At 36.9% G+C, this 21,472-nt stretch overlaps 1 protein-coding gene and 1 long non-coding RNA gene across 6 annotated transcripts in view; one reads left to right on the plus strand and one right to left on the minus strand.

The window, feature by feature from the left end:
- The window catches only part of fermt1 (FERM domain containing kindlin 1), a 208,575-nt gene extending 200,807 nt beyond the window's left edge, over nt 1-7,768 (minus strand). For all 5 annotated transcript variants that reach the window (XM_073933690.1, XM_073933688.1, XM_073933689.1 and 2 more), the window contains exon 1: nt 7,647-7,768. The gene's annotated coding sequence lies outside the window, so the exon portion shown is untranslated. The remainder of the gene's footprint in view (nt 1-7,646) is intronic.
- Nucleotides 7,769-12,369: 4,601 nt separating this feature from the next.
- Nucleotides 12,370-21,185, plus strand: si:ch211-213i16.3. Its single transcript, NR_170094.1, has 5 exons — nt 12,370-12,393; nt 14,335-14,380; nt 14,488-14,537; nt 16,878-17,054; nt 21,019-21,185. It is a non-coding gene; the product is annotated as a si:ch211-213i16.3 (long non-coding RNA).
- Nucleotides 21,186-21,472: the final 287 nt, after the last annotated feature.

Consider the following 21,472-nt stretch of genomic DNA (forward strand, 5'->3'; position numbering starts at 1 on the left):
GAATAGAAAGGGCGGCGTCCGCAACACTTCCCTCACCACCCGCACCCTCAGTTATATCCGCGTCTAGGGTAGCAGAATAGAGAGAGCAGCGTCTGCAACACTACCCTCACCACCCGCGCCCCCAGCTATATCCGCGTTTAGGGCGGCAGAATAGAGAGGGTGGCGTCTGCCACACTACCCTCACCACCCGCGTCCTCAGTTATATCCGCGTCTAGGGCAGCAGAATAGAGAGGGCTGCGTCCGCGACACTTCCCTCACCACCCGCGCCCTCAGTTATATCCACATCTAGGGCAGCAGAATAGAGAGGGCAGCGTCCGCGACACTACCCTCACCACCCGCGCCCTCAGTTATATCCACATCTAGGGCAGCAGAATAGAGAGGGTGGCGTCCGCGACATTACCCTCACCACCCACGCCCTCAGTTATATCCACATCTAGGGCAGCAGAATAGAGAGGGTGGCGTCCGCGACACTACCCTCACCACCCGCGCCCTCAGTTATATGCACATCTAGGGCAGCAGAATAGAGAGGGTGGCGTCCGCGACACTACCCTCAGCACCCACGCCCTCAGTTATATCCACATCTAGGGCAGCAGAATAAAGAGGGCAGCGTCCGCGACACTACCCTCACCACCCACGCCCTCAGTTATATCCACATCTAGGGCAGCAGAATAAAGAGGGCAGCGTCCGCGACACTTCCCTCACCACCCACGCCCTCAGTTATATCCACATCTAGGGCAGCAGAATAGAAAGGGCAGCGTCCGCGACACTACCCTCACCACCAGCGCCCTCAGTTAAATCCGCGTCTAGGGCGGCAGAATAGAGAGGGCAATGTCGGCAACAATTCCCTCACTACCCGCGCCCTCAGTTATATCTGCTTCTAGGGCGGCAGAATAGAGAGGGTGGCGTCCGCGACACTTCCCTCACCACCGCGCCCTCAGTTATATCCGCGTCTGGGGCGGCAAAATAGCGAGGGCGGCGTCCGCGACACTACCCTCACCATCCGCGCCCTCAGTTATACCTCGCCCCACTTTCACTTTAGGGTTGAGGGCGGCGTGATCGTCCTTTGCCTAAAGCGGCAGTTCAGCTTGCTCCAGCTCTGCTCATACACTATGGCCAATTTAGTTTATTCAATTCACCTATACTACATGTCTTTGGACTGTGGGGGAAACCGGAGCACCCAGAGGAAACCCATGTGAACACAGGGAAAACATGTATTCTCCACAGAGAAATGCCAACTGACCCAGCCAGGACTTGAACCAGCGACCTTCCTGCTATTAGGTGACAGTGCTAACCACTGAGCCACCGTGCTTGAATATTAATCAAACAGTGGGCTCAGCCAAGTCTGAATTAATCACATGACCCTTGATGACATATCTGACAGACGTACTGCCTCAGCTGAAATAACATCGCTCCCTTTTAACACTCTTCACTGTTTTGCATTTAGACTACATTCGGCGCACCGCACACATTGCCAAGCTACGCGCAGCCAGACCTGACTGTCAGATCACATAATACATTGACTTATATTTATCTCCGGCATGTTAAAAAAAAAAAAAAAAAGTGTGTTGCTCACAGAAGGGAGACGACGTCGGCAGAAGAGAAACCGCAATCTATCTGGCAGATTACCTCCATCAAAACATATGGGCCTGCTCATCCATATCTTTCAAGTTTCTAGGCCACAGAGATATAAAACACCAGCGGCTCCTTTCTGAACTATAAGCTGCTAAACAGTAGCTGTGATAATTCAACATGTGATATCCCTTTGCAGAGCACCTCTATATCTTTAGGGGGCGATGAGAAAGGTACGGTGGGTCTTTTGCGAATACGTCAAGCTATATTTATGGATTTCAAACCTGACGTGCTGCAAAGTTATATTTATATCAGATGGTTCCATGCGAGCGGAGGCTGTGGGACTTGGCTGATTTTGATGGAAAGTTAAGATCTGCGAGCGGAAGACGTTAATTGAAAATGCATGCAGACCTTTGGATTTCTTCTCTTTTTTTCTCTCCTGAATCTGTCTGTGTGTGTGTGTGTGTGTGTGTGTGTGTTTATGTTGTATGTGTAGGGGTGGGAAATGGTGCATGTATGTATTTCGGTGTTTGTAACATACACCTGGCCCCTGTAGTGGTTTCATAAAATTTGATGGAAAGATCTATAAGCAGAGACATGGGTTTGACTTTTTAATAAACTGAGAAGAGATCCTACGTTCATGCAAATAAACAATTAATTACGTAAATAAAAAGGTCATTTATAGAGGATAAACAGACTTAAAGACCATTCAGTTCAATAACCATCAGATTTTTAATCTTATATAGATCATATACACATTCTATTAGCGTTTTATAAGTAATCTACTATAGATTTTCTATTAAAACACAGGTCTGAGGCTCTATTTTGACTTTCTGTAAACTAAGGACGCGCAAAATTTTGACTGATGTAGGATTACATTGTTTGTGGCTGATAATTGTCCATATAATACACTAAAAACTAAACAAAAAAAAGCAATCATTTAAATGCTACCAACAAAGGGCTACATTTTTAAAATGAGTCTATTTAAATTTCTGGAGATCTACGAGGCCTTATGATGCCGTTCCTTTTCGCGCTAGCCTTATATATATTACATGGTACTTTGTCCTGTACTTGTTGATATTGTGTTTGCTTATGTTTGTTTCACCCAAACATTTGTTACACTCCTCCCCCTTGACTGACCTCCTTTGAGATCATAACAGTAACCTTTGATTTGGCCCGCTATCCCATCTGAAAAGAGAATTAGAATAATGGGAGGGTTGGGTTTGCCTTTAACAGGGATGCCTTTAACAGAGATTGTCATTTCTAATTTAACCTCTTAAGGCCCAATGTTTTTTTTTTTTACATGCATTTTTTATTTCTCTTTGCTATTTCGGCTTATTGGAACTTAATTAGAATAAAACCTAAGTCTTTTGATATGATGTACTTTTAGAGAAAAATGGACTCGTGGTCCGAATTTACAGAAAACATGACTGTTTTTGAATGCATATATAACAATTTTTTTTTTGCATGTTTTGACTATCAGAGAGTAAAAACAACATTTTGGCCAGTTAAAAATAGGGTTTGGGATATTTCATATGCTGCAAAACAGTTGCAGGATGACACTGTATGTCTGTAACAAAATATAAAACATTAAAAGTGTTTTAAATAGCTACTTAAGAGCTAAAATGTACTAAGCTAACTAAGCCCTAGGAGGTTAATGTAACCTTTTGTTTGTTTGTTGAATTGTTGTTCTACCAAAAAAGCCAACTAAAATGAAATGTTTCAATTAAATGTTGTATATGAATCAGATTTTTAAAAATGTAAATACTGTCAGTCGAATATAGCGGACTATGCACAAGGCATTGCAGCCTCACCCATGTATTCAGAATTGAGTGTTCGAAATGTGTTCGAAATGTGTTTATGTTTTTATTGCAGGAAGTTCATTATAAAATGCTAAAAAAATATAATTATTAGTATGAATAAAGTATTTTTTTCTATCTATTTCATAAAAACTAATACATTAGGGCATTACCATGGCAGCTTTAATGGTATATTTACCTTTGGTCCACCACCCTCAATCAAGTTTGGTTTTTGGCCTCCTAAAAGCAAGTTTGGGCGCCCCTGTACTAGTGAATCAGCAGTCCATGTGGGAATTTATATGGGAGCCAATGAATAATTTTGTCAGGGCAAGTAAAAAAAGAATTAGAAAAAATGGACCACATGCTCAATACTGAACACTGAGCAATGCATTACGCTTAAAGCTTTGTCACAACTATGAACATATTAGCATTGGTGGCGCTAGCAGGAGGCCGGATGAATCATCAACATTTTAGGTTTGTTTTCCCAGAAGACAAAGCCTATAAAAAGGCTAAAACTGACAACCTTAAAGCTAACCGGCATGAAACACCCGCCACAAAACTCTAATTCGGATTTCATGGGGTCTTTAAATGTCAAGCGGCTTGACTTTTACTACGCATTATTCAAACATCTGCTCGAACCCAGCCGGCACATTGTGTGTCTGTGGGCCAGAAAACATCATCGCTGACCAAATGGCAGAGTGCGGCATCTCAGGTGCAAAACCAGGACGGACTGTCGCAGCGCCAAGCATGAAACCTCTCCAAACCCAGAGCTTGACTCATAAAGCCGTCCTGAGCTGCGTGCGAGAGAAAGGTCAGGTTGGATTTGCATTCATAGAAAAAGGGAAAGAATGAAAGAACGAATGAGGGGAAAAGCGCTGTGCAGCGGATCGGCCTTTCATGAATGGAGCATTGTAATGCACGGCGGCCTCGTCAGTGAATGTTTTCAATTCCATTTGATCCTGTAGTACGGCTGCTAATTGGTGAAGCGTGTTCCACAGGTCAGCGCGAGGTTTCTCTTTCCACAGACGCACACTGCTCCCTCTGTAGAGAAAACGGAGCAAACGGGCCACGGGCCACCGTTTGGATGCTCAGAGAGTGATTTACAGTCTCGTAACGATCAGAAAATAGCTGCACGGCAAATTGTTGTTTTATCAGTTCGTTTGTTTTTTACAATATTGAATCATTATGACAAAAAAAATTAAAAAAGAAACAGTTACTTAAGAAAAATTACCTGTTAAAACTTGCTTCCTGAAAAATAAATCAGAATTTTATACTTTAAAAAAAGGCTGGCAATAGAGGGCACAGCTATTGTAGAATTATAAAAGAGAAAAGGAAAAAATCCCTTACATCATTTTCAAACACTTTCTCAAGTCAGGGTTGTTGTTGTTTTTATCCTTGAACAACTATTGAAGTTTTTGTAAATAATTTAAATGGGTTTTAAAATTTCCCTTGGTTTTATAATTAAAGATAATAATAATTCAATTTAAATGATTTCAAGTATTTTGTTGTGCGCTTTTTGTCCTTTTGTCCCATTTGTAAAAAAATATATAATGAAATGAAATAATTAATTGGAACTACGAAACTATGTACCTTAAACCAAATAATGTTTAAGGTATTATATTTATGGGCAATATCACACGAGTAGCAGTGTGATATGGCTGGATATCTGCACTGATGGGAGGTAGAATAAAAACGTAGAATTTTTCTCCCTCTAAAGGTTTATTATGCAGTCTCTGTGGTAGAACATCAACCATCTTTGCTCTGCTTAATGACAAGCTGATGGCCACCAATGCGCTGAATCTCCGAAATAATAAATAAAGTAGGCACTATCCTTACAAATAAACTGCATAGTTGCAATCCAAACAACTACATTCTCGACTAAAAAGCCTCAAATGTACATTATAGTGTCCAACAGCTGAGTTTATCGATCTGCTGTCACTAAGTGGGCGGAGTAATACACAAGGGTGAGGACGCTGTATGAATGCTGTTACTGCAGAATAACGCATGGCTACCATATACGTATATGGCTACCACAATAATTTTAGTTGGCATAAAATTATTGAGCTGTGTAGTACTGACACTTAAATTTCCCAAAATAAATGTGGTCTTTTAGATTTTGTATTGAAAATGAGATTCATTCACCAATCTGTTGCATCTGACCTAAAATTGTAACATGGTGTGAAGCAAATGTTATTTTACATAAAACTAAAATGGACACACTTATTGTGAAGTTACTAACATCACCATAAATCTTTATACTAAGATTTTGTTCTTTACAGCATTTTGTTTTTGTGCAGATCTATGTTGTAAATGAAACGATGTAATGTAAATGAATGAGCTATTATGTAAATCATGTCACACCACTAGTGAGCATATCAGATACAGAGCTGATTAGTTGAAAATTAAAAAAGTCTGAACTACTCTCTTGACATTCCAAACCACTCCAGAGATGATGTGGATTGTGGACTTTATCATTATGATGTAAAAATGATTGCCCAATCAAAATATAGATCATCATTTCTCAACCATGTTCCTGGAGGACCACCAGGTCTGCACAATTTCAAAGTCTCCTTAACCAAACACACCTGATGCAGATCATCATTAGCAGAGACTGAAAGGCCTGTAATAGGTGTGACAGACAAGGGTGATATCCAAGACATGCAGTGCTGTAGTTGGTATTTTTTTCTCTTTACACAAATGAACTTAAGATCCAGGATTTAGGTTTTATGTTATTTAAATATGCAGATGATATGGCACTTGTAGGCCGGTTGACTAAATTAGGAAAAGAAGGAGATACCTTGTACTATAATTATATACATTTGCTTCAAAGTTGGGTGTAAAAGGAGTGCACTGGAGATCAATTTTAATAAAACCAAGGAAAAGATAAATAGCAGAAAAAAACTAGTACATAGTCAAGGGTTGAAACCTCTGGTCCTTGAGGGACATGAAATAGAGACAGTTGGATGTTTTAAATATTTAGGAACATTTACTGATAGTGGATTAACATTTACTGCGAATGCAGAGTGCATTTTTAAATGATTGCATGGTACGGACTGTTGCCAATTAGGGAAAAGCAAAAACTGTGTTGAGTAGTGAAAATTGCCAGTGCAATTGTAGGTAAAGCACAAAGACGACCAAATGAAATTTATTCAATGAGAATTAAACAGAAAGCACATGTCATTATTAAAGATTATTCCCATCGCTTAAATATTACATTTCAGCTCTAGCCATCAAAAAGACATTTTAGGCAACCTCAAGTTAAGAAAAATGTGTATCAAATGTCCTTTGTGCCGAGTGCGATTAGAATTTTAAATACTGAGTTCTAAGTATGTATAGGGTTTTACATTGAGTTTTTAAAGAGATATATGGGATAACGTTGAATGTATTTGTGTTGCCTGTTTTTTCTGTGATGTGTTTAATGTGAACGCTGATGTGGTTGTGTGGTGAAGCCAAAGATAAATTTCCACTTGTGGACAATTGAGAAAGTAAAAGTAAAAAAAAGTAAAGTACTACAGTAACGTGGTTGAGAAACACTGATAGTGTCACACCATATGATACCCATTTTATGGACAAAATGTATTTGGCCTTTCTTTAAAATCATGTACTTTATCATCAGCATTTAATGAGTCCAATAAAAAAGCCTAATTATGTTACTTAAACTCTGACTTTTTCAATTATTTATACTATGCTGAGATATATTGTTATATTAGTAAGATCACATGTCGCTCAGACATTCAACCACATGATAATTTTGATATTTAGATAAAAAAAATTAAGTACAGATCTGTAAACATCATCTAAAGCTATATTAATAGCTGTAATAACTAGTCAGAGGAACAACATAAAGGTATATCTTTTAAACAAATACTCATTTTTATTGTGTGACATCATGGACAGGTAAAAATGTTAAGTCAACAACCCATATTGCTTTTTCCCCTGTAAATTATTTTCTGTTTTAATAGATTTAGTTTTAATTAACTTTAACAACCCTTCCCTTCTTTATTTTCTTGATTTATTTGCACTGGAAAACAAGAGGGGGGATCCTTTTGCAATGGAATTTGTGGTTTCCGTACCACGTGTCACAAACAACAAAGATGTAACTATTTTTGGGGTGAACTGTCCCTTTAACAATCAAGGTGCGCGTGCACCGGTTTGTTTGCCTCGGATAACAAACAATTAGATCGCTATATCTGGAGTTTAAGCAGAAACACACGTCCAGCAAAAAAAAAAAGTGCCTGTTCTACAGTGTTTGCATCCTTTAGTTCTAGCATCACTCACCCCTTCACCTCTATCTCTTCTCTGCTTCCTCAAGAGCGACTGGAGTTGGATTACGGCTCTAATAAAAAGCAGGTGTATCTCTCAGCGTCAGTTGCAGTTGCACGCACATGGGAAGTAAACGCAGAGAAGCTCCAGTCATGTGTGTGAATGAAGCGTCTCTGGCTCTCCTGCAGGTTTACACCGACACCTTCTGGTCACTTCGTGAACTGCATATCTTCATCACTTCCGAACAGGTTAAATAAACAAGAGTATTCAAAATGTTAAATTACTAAATAAATTAAATATTTAGATTAGATTAATTAAGAATTTAGAGTACCCTGAAAAAAGTCTATCAATTAACATTGTCCATATTTTGTGATTCACAAGTGTTTTCCGCTTAATTACAGGTTGTGAATTACCTTATGGGATGTTGATCTCTGCCCAGTCGACTTTTGATGTTGAAAATTCAATTCTACAGTTTAATAAAGTGACTTTTATTGGAATTTTAATAGTCTGAAGTAGTGTAAGAAATAATATATAGAGAAATAAGTCAGTGAAATGACAGAAAATGTCAATAGTATCTGGATGTCAACTTGGACTTGCAAGCTAAGACTGCATATCTCAGACTAGTAATGTTAGACCCAATGCACTCCATGGAGCAAGTGACATCACTGTGAGGGGTGGGGTTAGTGGTGGGGATGGGTATGCACATTAAAAGCATTGATGCACCTGAGCTTGCAACTGCACCGAGTCTGCATCCAGATGCTGTTAAAAAATGTACTGGGAATTTATTAGTTTATTAGTTTTTGTACTGTAATTTAAGACACCAACCCAGACAATATATCTCTTTAAACTATTAAAATGTTATTAAAAGTCAGTTTTTCCAACTTTTTAGGGTTTCAGAGTTGTTGGAAAAATTATCAAGGTCTCATACAATTCAAAAGCATAAATAAAAGGGGAAAGACAAAAAAATAAAACCATGAATAGAATCATGAATTTTTTACACTGTACTAAGTTCAATTCTGCACCTTTAGATCTGTGTTAAAGGGATAGTTGACCCAAAAAAATAAAATTCTGTCATTTACTCATGGACATCCATAGGAAAAAAATATTTTGGAAATGAATACTTGTTTTTTCCCCACTTTCATCAGTATATTTTTCTTTGTGTTCAACATAATAAAGAACAAAAAATGTGGAGGATGAGTATAAATAATGACAAGAGCTTTCATTTTGATTTATACCTTTAAAATGACACACAAACTGTAGATGGCGCCAGTGTTGCCAACTTAGCAACTTTGTCACTATATTTAGCAACTTTTCAGACCCCCTAGCGACAAATAAAAAAAAATTGACTAGCATCAAATCTATTGAATTTTTAAATTCATTTGAATAGAATCTCATCCATCTGTATTGTACCGTTCCAACTCGTCTCTACGAGCTGTAGGTGATGCCGTTGGCCCCATCCCCAGGGTTGTTGCTAGATCAGATATGATTGCGGCTGCAATAATTTATATTATTTATAAAAAATTCTCTTTTATTGTATTTTATTAACGTCTACCCCAACCCTAAACCCAACCATCACAGTAATGTAAAAACAGTAGTACATAGTATTAATGTAGTAAATTAATCAATAAATTGTATTTTTTTAATAGTCCCACCACAAACCCAACCACAGTACTGTAAAAATATAAATTATTGTTATACAGTATCACAAAAATGATGCTATGTTGATGCGCATATCACACTTCCGGCCAGCCGTGTATCCGATCTAGACTTTACCCTCCCCCGGCTCAGTCACTCACATGTGGCCCAGTACCACACAGCCGTCTCTCACACCTGCAGCCCAAGAGCAAATTGCCGCTCTGCGTATCAACGGCAAATGATTTAGCACCGCGAGTGTGAGGTATTTCCCTTATACAGTCAAACCAATCTGCTTTACTTTTCTTTTGAATTTGGCAATTTAATTTGACTGTTTATTCTTTTCTTGTTCGTAATCACCAGTGTTAATTTCGTTGACGAAGACTATGACGAAAAATATTCGTCAACGAACATTTTTTACAGACGAAAACTAAATAAAAACTAAATAAAAAGTCAGATACGATGACGAAGACGATGACGAAATTTAACTGACACTTTAGTCAACGAATAAAAACGAGAGGAAAATGTTGGGGCGGGACGAATGGAGAAGAGATCCAATAAGAACTACCCTTTTGTGGGGAAATCCAATCAGAGCAAATCTTTTGAGGGCAGGTTGGTCTTGGCAAAGCCATTTTCAAAACAAAAGCCGCGGTTTTCAAGTTATGATGACGTTTGTTATACATTATATTTAGTTACACATTATACTTGGTTACAAAGCGTTGGTTAATTTAAGTTGACTTTTCTCGTTAGCAACACGCTAAAGTTTTGTTCACTCGGTCCGAGGGCAGCGTCTCATGAACAGACAGACAGAAATGTCAGAGCTTGGTCTAGGACGAAAACGAAGAATTGACATCTGGTCAAACTTCACATATGACAACAAGGACAACAAGAGCGTCTGTAAACCATGTGGAGTAAAAATCGCTGGGAAAAACACCACCAACTTGAAGCGACGTTTACAGACGGCTCATCCAGAAATCCACACCAAGGTAAGCATAAACGCTAACGTTAAGGTTATCCTATAAGATAAACCACCGTGATTCTGCTAAACTTGGAATAAAATTGAAGCCAAAGGAAATTAACTTTAAATAGTATTGATTAAACGAATTGTCTCGCTGAATTAATTAATATAAATATGTGTACTATTATAATAGATGTTGTGGTGATATGACTCGACAAAAGGTGTGTGTGTGTGTGTGTGTGTGTGTGTGTGTGTGTGTGTGTGTGTGTTATATGGCAAGAAAGAAGAAAATATCACAACTTTGTATATCATTTATATATCCTCATAGATACAGAAGATGTCTGATGACCATGGGCCAGGTGGAAATAAAGCTAGTGATGCTACTAGTACAACACAGCAGCAGGCCATCTCAGATTTCCTAAGGTCTTCAAAGTACAAGACTGAATCAAAGGAACAACAGACCAAGGAGCAGGCCATAGCTAGATGGATTGGACGGACAGGTTTACCACTCACAACAATTGAGGATGAGGACTTTGTGCTAATGATGGGGATGATAGATGGGAGACTAACAGTTCCAAAGAAAACTAAAATTAGCAATTTAATTAAAACACAGTATGAATGCTGTACTTTATCTTGAAAGAATGTCATATGCGTTTCATATAATTCAGGGACAATGCATATCTTTTTCAGGGAGCATGTATATTGTTCAGGGAGAGCAGGTCTTGTGGTTATTTTTTGTGAAAAAGACTCATGTTTTTGACATGTAATAAAATGTTTTTATTACAACAATTAGATATGTGCCTGTATTCTATATATGCTTCCATATATTATATTATACTTACAATTACATGAATTATGGAGAAAAATCTGCTAATATTTGGTCTACTAAAACTAGACTAAGACTAATAGACTTAAGACTAAACTAAGACTAAAACTCTTATGATATTTAGTCAACTAAACTAGACTAAGACTAAAAGATTTCAGATGACTAAAATAGGACTAAAACTAAATGGTGTATTATTCCAAAGACTAAGACTAAGACTAATTCAGAATTTGCTGTCAAAATTAACACTGGTAATCACAGATATTTTAGTCACAGTTTCTGAACTTTTTTTTTACTAATAAGTCAAAGAGATTACTGCAAATTCACTGAACATCTATACTGATATACTGTATTCGTTTATTTATTTATTTTTAAGCTTAGTCCCTTTCTTAATCAGGGGTTGCCACAGTGAAATGAACTGCCAATTTATCCAGAATATGTTTTACTCAGCGGATGCCCTTCCAGCTGCAACCCTTCACTGGGAAACACCCATACACTCATTTATAGTGCAAATATCAATACCCAGTGGCGATGCTAGAACCCATTTACTTGGGCATGTGCCTCAGTAAAAATCCCCAGTGCCCCAGTAAATGCTATGAGATTTCCTTTTTGTGCAAGTGTATTTATAAGTAGAAGTAATTCTGGAATAAAAATGTTATTCTCTATGTGCAACCGAGCCAACGCTGATGAAAGCAATGTAGTTTAAACAAAAAGCAAACTGAACTATGCATGGTGAAAATCATGCGTTGTGAAACTGGCATAACCGCCTTTAATGCAGAGGTGTTAACCTAAAGTTCAAATAATGATGATGATGATCTTATTTTGACAGCGTGGCTCTTGATAGATTTTTTCATATGAAGCAGAAAGGAGGGATGATGAGTCAGGGAGGTAAAATTTAATAAACCTAATTCTCGACCATGTGTCAAGACAACAACAGATAATTCTATATAACATCTCTTTTGTATTCTATAGTATGTATAGTATAAAGTATGTGCCTTTGCTAAATCTGCGGGTGGTTTTAAGGTGGTTAGTTAAACATATCAGTGCTTGCTAATATTTTTCTAAAATACCCAAGCAAATTATTTAAATTATAAGTTTTTTTTTTATATATAAAATTAAATCAGCCTTATTGAGTTTACAGCAAGCCAATAAACTCATTTTAATTGTCATTTCAGTAGAAACCTCTAAAGGATTTTTACCACTTCCTCATTTCAAGTTTCGTTTTTACTCATTACAGCTCCTATAATGAAACGCCCACTCAGGAAGCCATGAAGAATGATTGGCTCAAATCTTCTGTAAATCCTCCAACCTCCCAGGAAATCTTTGTAGTTGCCACCAACATCCAAAAGGTATGGTTCTACTGGAAAAGGTTTCATAGTTCTTACATATTATTTACATTTTTATAATATGAGTTGGTATTTACAGATGCATAACATGATAACAAGTTAAGTTTGGAATCTTGATTTTAGCTGTGTTTGTAATCTAAAAGTATTGGCAGCAGTAAAGTTATTTTTCTACTATATTGCTTTTGTTTTCTCAGATTTGGTGTAAACAATGGACAATATTAGAAAACTTTTCAAATTACTAGCAAACATTAGGAAAAATTTGTATAGCTCTGGACTAAATATACCCTTTTATAAACTATCATTTTGTTCTGATAAAACATTAATTTGTAGCTTAATAAAACTAAATTTTACATCTGGTCCATTAGCTATTGAAAATGGTCAGATTATGTCTTGTAATGGCAAATATTTATCAGACCAGTTCCCATGTTACATTTTAGTTTGGTCTTCGAATATTGAGGAGGGTTGGCGCAGCAGAGGTCTGGGCTTTTATTACGGCTCTGGTGCTGTAATAACAGCCAAACATGTTGTAGAGGATTATGAAAACGCTAATATTTATGTCCTTTTCCCAAATTATGAATGCTTAATATATAGAGGTTATAGAACACTCTATATAAATGGTAAAACAATTCCAGAAAACCAAGATATTTCTTTAATTGAATTACAAGGATGTATAGATCCATTACAAAACTTGAAATCAGAGATAGTTGAGTTAGATAAAAATCAGGACTTGCAATTTTATATATTAGAGTCAGGGAATTATGGGCCAAAGTGTTGTCGAGTTGAAACACCAAATACTAATATGAAATTGCAAATGCAGGCAAATGAATTTGTGATTAGCAAAGTAGGCAAAAATGGAGACAGCGGATCCCCTATTTTCTCAAGCTCTCGCGGGTGTGTTGGAATATATATTGGTGCTTTTAATGCTAAAAACTCAGCATCCCCTCAAGAATATGGCAGAGCTTTAAGATTTGACAAAACATTTGTTAAACAGAACTTGTAAATTCTGCTGTTTCTAATTCACTAACACGTTTCTTACGTTATATATAAACTACAATTATATAATTAAATATAACAAAAAAACTAAAAAATAAGCAAAATAAAGAAAAAAATAAACTACATTAATACATGGTTAAAAAATAGAAAAATAGAAAGCACTAAAAATAAATAAATAACACAGAAAAAAATAATATTCATATACATTTATTTATATATATATATATATATTTTTTTTTTCTCTAGTTTAAAAAAAAGAAAAAAATTACATAAGTAAAAATATTTAAATACAAATTACATATACATACAGTACATACAGTACCCAGTATAACAGAGTACACCATAATTCTGAAAACAAAGCACCCCTTGTTTTAAAAATAATACTGGGATTCTATAGAATTAGATATTTGTGCAAATCTGTTTTACCAGTTTTACATTACATTAGCATACCCATTAGCATACCCAAATACATAAGGGGAACTAATCTAACAAAATATTTATGTAATTTAATGACTTAAAATATGTGCACTACAATAGAAATTAATTAAATTAGTAGATTTAATTAATGTATTTAAAAATTGGTCTTAATTATTTAATATTAATTGGTCATAATTATTTTTGCAGCACCTAGGCAATTTTTGTGTATTATTTTCCTTTACTAAATGATATTAAATGACCACATTTTTATGTTAATTATTTTATTTATTGTTTCATAGAATCTGAATTATTGAAGAGGGAGGAAGGTGGGGGGTGCACTCATGCTGGGCACTGTACTGTATGTGTGTGTGTGTATTTGTTCATATATAATTCAAAATATTAATACAAAAATCTAAATTTGAATTTGTGTGGAAGCCAAAAAAAATACCCCAAACACGTGTGATAACTGGAAAACTGGAGCATAATTGGCATGGTTACAATTCTCAAAATTAATAATATTGTCCATTGTTTTAGCAACTAACCAGAGAGTGATCCTGTGTCTTGTCCACAACAATCCTTTGTGAGTCATTTATTAAATCAACTCATGCATACAGCATGCTTTTGTAACATAATTTACACAGAATAAGATACACCAAAAACATCTCACATTCCAAATGTCATTTGCAGGTGGTGTTTGTTGGTCTGGACTGAGTGAAATCTGCATATGGTTTGATTTGGTAAGGACATTTTGTCAAACGTTGACAATTGTGAATCAAATGTAGGTCAAGTGTCACGTTAGGCATGATCAAAACAATAACGGGAACAAAAATAGCGGATTCAAGTGCAGATTTTAATATATTAAAGAGTAAAAAACAGTGAACAAAAATCCAAAATATCAAAGTGCAAAGTAACAAATAAACAACAAAACAAGAAACTAAAACAGATAAACATGAACTAGACTATAGCAAGATACGAGGCAAGATCAGGAACAACAACTAGGAAAAACAGACTTACTGGGTACAAGAAAGACAACGACGCGATGACAAACAGTGGTTGAATGACTGAATATATGGTAATCACGGAGAATGGAGACAGCTGTGGTTGTAAATCAGTGTAGATGACAAATCGGGTGTGTGCGCGAAATAATGTATGGAAATGTAGTCTTTCCTGGGACGCTGTAGTGCCTACTGAGTCCTGGTGCACTACAGCGCCCTCAGGTGGTCAATGACGGATGTGAAAGTAGGTCCACAGAGGTTAAAACCAAATCAAAATACAGCATAAATACAGCATTTAGTATTTTAAACTCTTTAAATGATGGTGTATGCAAAGCCACTAATTATTATTTTTTTTATTAGAAACGATAAAATGTAGTATTTTCTAAGGCTAAGAAAAGAACAACACATTAAAATTATGTTGTATATAATTTTAAAAATAAAATATTATATATAAAAAATGGACTTTTAAAAAAGTAATAAATAATAAAATTCACCGAACTCACCGCTGTTTACTGAAGCTAACCACAGACACAGGGACACTGGAGCTTTTCAAAGCTGCGTTTCATCAGCGGATCACTCGTATGTCAGCTTATAGACAAACCAGCTGATCAATATAGATATATATATATTCAGTTGAAGTCAGAATTATTAGCCCCCTCTTTATTTATTTATTTATTTATTTTCTTTAAATATTTCCCAAATGATGTTTAACAGAGCAAGGAAATTTTCACAGTATGTCTGATAATATTTTTTCTTCTGGAGAAAGTCTTATTTGTTTTATTTCGGCTAACATAAAAGCAGTTTAAAAAATTTTAAGCACCATTTTAAGGACAAAATGATCAGCCCCTTTAAGCTATTTTTTTCGATAGTCTACAGAACAAACTATTATTATACAATAACTTGCCTAATTACCCTAGTTAAGCCTTTAAATGTCACTTTAAACTGTATAGAAGTGTTTTGAAAAATATCTAGTCAAATATTATTTACTGTCATCATGGCAAAGATAAAATAAATCAGTTAACAGAAATGAGAAAAAATAAACAGGGGGCTAATAATTCTGATTTCAACTGTATGAACAAATAAGAACAGGCAGTCAGAATTCGGGGGAAGGCTCCCTCTGCTGGCTGGATAATTGGTTACTAGTGCTGTTTGTTACACCATGGCCACATTACTGAAATGAAAACTAGGTTTTGAAGCATAAATTAAATGTTTTGGGTGAGTAACTACATTTTGAAGATCTGAAGTTCCAGCAAAGTTTTGAGATTTGCACTCATAGTTTAGAGAAAAACTATGAGACTGAAAGGTAGACATGAGGGATATGGCCATAGTGACAAAACATCTAATCCTTTTGACTTGCAGTGCTTACACAATGCCAAAGGGACAAAGGATTTTGGGGCACTGACTGTTTAAATAAGAAGGAAATTTTGTTTTAACACATGAGTGAACAGTTTTAGGAAATATATGAGCTATAGTGTTGTGCTGAACCGTACGACTGTTTTGCCAAACAATCTTGAGTGTTGAGAATGTAATTCCTGTTTCAAGAAATTAGCCATACCAATGAAGAAAAACTGTAACAGGTTCCAATGAAAACTTTCTTTGTCCTGAAGGTCCTGAACATACCAATTTCTGTACTAATTAATTTATGAACAAAAACTGTAAAGAAATATAATATTAAAAGTAAATAAGACGGTTTTGTCAAAATGTACGCTATTAAAAATTATCACAAGGACGGACAGACAGACAGACATACAGACAGACAGACTGACAGATGGACAGATAGATAGATAGATAGATAGATAGATAGATAGATAGATAGATAGATAGATTGATAGATAGATAGATAGATAGATAGATAGATAGATAGATAGATAGATAGATAGATAGATAGATAGATAGATAGATAGATAGATAGATAGATAGATAGATAGATAGATAGATTGATAGATAGATAAATTTATAGATAGATAGATGACAATACAGATTATATTCATGTTTGTCATGTGTTATAGTGAAAATGCAATGTCAAACCAACAACCCATTAACAGATAAATCACTTTAATCTTTTTGTCTTTCTCCTGCTAGGCAACCAGACTGACCTTAATACATCACTTTTGGGTCAAGTTTCATGCAGACGATCTCTCTTTGTTAAACTAAATTCCATACTGTACCTGCTGTAACAAGCAAGCAAAGCAATACTTCTACACTTTCACAAGTAAAGCAAGATGCCAGGAGAGAGACTGTAATTTGACCAACATAATAGTAAGTATTTCAACCAAATATTAGCAATTAAATATGTAACCAATTATTCTAGAGGTGTGTGCCAAAAATTTGAATATCGATGGAAAATCCATTTATTTCAACAATTTATTTCATAAAGTGAAACTTGTGAGTTTCATTGCACACAAAGTGAAATATTTCAAGCCTTCTTCTGTTTCAATATGAATGATTATGGATTAATGATGAAAAAACCTCCAATCCAGTATTTCACAAAGTTAGAATATAATGGCAAAGTTCAACATTGTAGGCTCCTTTGTCTCAATGTAGTCTGCTAAGTAATGCAAAGCCATGAAATTGTCTCAGTCTGACCTAGCAGGCTTCAAAATCATGGTGAAACTGCTGACTTGACAGTTGTGCAAAAGACCATCATTGGAACCCTCCATAAGGAGAAAAAGTCTCAAAAGACAATTGCAAAACAAACTGGATGCTCTCAGAGTGCAGTATCTAAGTATATAGAGTGGAGGAACTATGACGTCACTTTGTAGGCTAATCGGCTGCTAGCATAAAACTGGTTCCCTCGTTAAAATCCCTATAGGATTTTCTGATAGGCTTTTCGAAGATTGCAAATAATAAGCTCTGTGTTCAAACACTGTTCATTACACTTACACGTTTTGTCCAGCCGGATAATCCTCACACGAAAATACAACTTTGAGCACTTTTGGATCTTAAATACAAGCGCAAGAATTGAAAAGCATTAGGCTATAAACGGACTTCACTGCCCTCGGGGCGCTCGTCAGTGACGTCAGCCCCACTCTGCTTCAGACAACTTATCAAGCTTATTTTTAGAAATAATGTCCATGACAAAGAGTTAATCTCTCTGTTTATTATATTATATTATAAACGGACTTCACTGCCCTCGGGGCGCTCGTCAGTGACGTCAGCCCCACTCTGCTTCAGACAACTTATCAAGCTTATTTTTAGAAATAATGTCCATGACAAAGAGTTAATCTCTCTGTTTATTATATTATAATCCACGGTATATATTATAAACAAATAAATACAAAAAACACATAGACCTATGTGCCTTTGGGATCGTTTTTACGTGAGAAATACATCTGTTTTGCTTTACGGTTGTTCTAAAAGTTTTAAAACTGCGTGTATGAATCTGCCTGAATAGTATTATCATAAGACATTTAAATAAGTGTATCGCTCGCGTGCACACAGCCTGCTTACCTTAACAGACGACAGAAATGAGGCGTGAGGAGGAACAAGTCTATCAAATGCCTGAACACAGAGCAACATTCAATATTCCTTTTTTGTCACAAAGTACAGTGAAAAGCAGCCCATACAGACACATCTGTTGTACATTTTATGGAGGACTGTAAGTTAAATATTGCAGTTATGACAGAGTTAAATGTGCTACACATTCAGATGAAGAAAAAAAGACGAAAAATCACTTGATCACGTTAAAATGGCAGTTAACATGCATGTATTTTTACACATTTATTCACACGTTTGCATTACTGAGAGCAGGAAAGAGACAGGCAGCACTATCTTCTTAATATCTTGCACTATCTTCCTAAAGACTGTCTCGACAGTCTTTACAAGTGAAGGAATTATCTACACACAATCTAAATTTCCAATTAGAAAAATACTACAAACTATAAAATACTATTCATGAAAATACCTAAATCACAGACAAATCCAAATACCCAACAAAAGCGAGCTGCGCTCCAGACCAGTTCAGCTCGATGACGTATAATGCCTCCGAAACCGCCTGTAGTCCCATTTAGCAACTTGATAGCAACCTTCCTTTGAAAGAAGCATAACCGATTTAAAAAATCAAGAGTGTGCTGTAACTGATGTGTTTTATGTCGTAGAACAAAACGTGAAAGTATCTTGAGTTTGTGTTTGCCACAAACCTTATTTAACCCTGCTGAAAAATCCAGCTTAAACCAGCCTAAGCTGGTTGGCTGGTTTTAGCTGGTCGACCAGGCTGGTTTTAGAGGGGTTTTGGCCACTTCCAGGCTGGCTTCCAGCCATTTCCAGCCTGGACTTAGCTGGTCAGGCTGGGAGATGACCAGCTAAAACCAGCTTGACCAGCCTAGCCAAGCTGGGAGTCCAGCCAAAACCAGCTATATCCAGCTTAAACCAGGCTGGTCAAGCTGGTTTTACCTGGATTTGGCTGGTCATTTTCCAGCCTGACCAGCTAAGACCAGGCTGGAAATGGCTGGAAACCAGCCTGGAAGTGGCCGAAACCCCTCTAAAACCAGCCTGGTCGACCAGCTAAAACCAGCCAAGGCTGGTTTAAGCTGGATTTTTCAGCAGGGAAGCGATTTTACTGAAACCCCATACAAAAACCCATTGACTTTGGGAACCGGAACTGCTAAAATGCTAACTCGCTTCCGGGTTTTTGCATACAAATTGACGTCATAGTTCCTCCACTCTATTAACAGAGTGTTAAGAGAAAGGGAAAAATGTGGCTGGAAGAGGTGCACAAGTATGACTGCAGCCTTGAGAGGACTGTCAAGCAAGGGTGACTGAGGCTGGTGTCAGAGCATCAAGAACCACCACATACAGATATCTGCATGACATGGGCTACAGCTGTAGAATTCCATGCATCAAGGTACTCCTGAACCAAAAACAACATTAGAAGTGTCTGTGCTTAAGCAACACAAAAGTCAAGTTGCTTAAAATCCAGTGTGGAGTTTCCACAGTCAGTTAAGGTTTAGGGGGCCCATGTCATATGCTGGTGTTGGTTCATTGTCTACAAGTCTACAATCGACGTAGCTCTATATCAGGAGGTTTTAAAGCACTTTATGCTTCCTGCTGTCGACAAGCTTTTTGGAGAGGATGGTTTTATTTTCCAGCAGGACTTGGAACCTGCAGACAGTGCCAAAGCTACCAGTACCTGGTTTAAGAACCATGGTACACCTGTTCTTAATTGGCCAGGAAACTCACCTGACCCTGACCCCATTGAAAATCTATGGGTTATTGTCAAGAGGAAAATGGGAGAACATAGACCCTAAAATGCAGAAGAGTGGAAGGGCAATATCAAAGCAACTTGGGCTACCATAACACCTCAACTGTGTCAAAGGATGATCGCCTCCATGCCACAGCGCCTTGATCCTGTAATTAGTGCAAAAGGTGGCCCAACAAAGTACTGAGGACATAATATTGAACAGGGGTCACCAATCTATTGCCTGGAGGTCCAGTGCCCTGCAGGGTTTAGCTCAAACTTGCCTCAACAAACCTGTCTGAGTGTTTCAAGTATACCTAATAAGACCTTGATTAGCTTGTTAGGTGTGTTGCAGCTTTGTTGCATCGTAATTATTTCAAAACTTTAAAAATTCAATGGTTCTTTTTTTGGAGGGTGATGTGAATTGTCAACATGAATATCAACATGGGTTCAATCAGATCTTATTATTATTATTTTTTTACCTGATCAGTTTGTAGACAATTTAGTGAGACATCTGTAAAATTGAAAGTATTAATAAAAGCTAATAGTCTCTAATTGGCCAGTTTAGCAGATGCCCACCATGGAAAAACAATATGCCGTCATCACACCGAATGTGCTTTTTGCATTGTTTCAGCTTCCGTTTCATGCAGCATGTTTTATATTTAAAGATATTTGCGTACTTATAATGTCAACCCAGGCTCATTCAGAAAACATACCGCTAAATGCATTTCTGAAGAGTTCCAAATACGTCTCAGTAGGAACATTCTTTTTCGGTTTTTGCAAATCTACCCGAGGCCGCTGTGTACACTTTTTGAGATCTTAAATTTCTCTTGCGAGTAGCATTTGCGCCTGCTCTTCTCACGTAAATCAACCAGAGGCTGCTGTCGACTGACTGACCGAGCGATCGGCTGTCCCAAAAACACATGAAGTTATTTGAATTGTGAGCTAACTGCATGAATTTTGTTGAGCCTTGCTTAGAGTGTTTTTAATCATATTCATTTAATCAAAATATATCTCTAAATCTTTATCATTGTCTCTTTTATTCAGGATCATGACACCATCTTGTATCTCCATCTCTCAACATCATGCTGAAAAACACAACCTTCGACAATCCTGACGTTTGGGTCAAGTGACAAAACTGATAATCTCTCCTTGAATAACATGAAAATGTTCAATTAATTCGAAAGAAAGCTCAATAAATGATAAACTGCAAAGTCTTTGTGTTTATTTTGCAATATTCAGGTTTATGACAAGACGCTACAAAAAATGGAAAATTATATTATATTATATTATATTATATTATATTATATTATATTATATTATGGGGGAGACGCGGTGGCGCAGCAGGTAGTGCTGTCGCCTCAGTAAGAAGGTGGCTGATTCGAGCCTCAGCTGGGTCAGTTGGCGGTTGTGTGGAGCTTGCATGTTCTTCCTGTGCTCACGTGGATTTTCTCCGGGTGCTGTGGTTTCCCCCATAAGTCCAAAGACATGCGATACAGGT

Source organism: Danio rerio, chromosome 20 (assembly GCF_049306965.1).
Source record: "Danio rerio strain Tuebingen ecotype United States chromosome 20, GRCz12tu, whole genome shotgun sequence".
Classification (NCBI taxonomy): domain Eukaryota; kingdom Metazoa; phylum Chordata; class Actinopteri; order Cypriniformes; family Danionidae; genus Danio; species Danio rerio.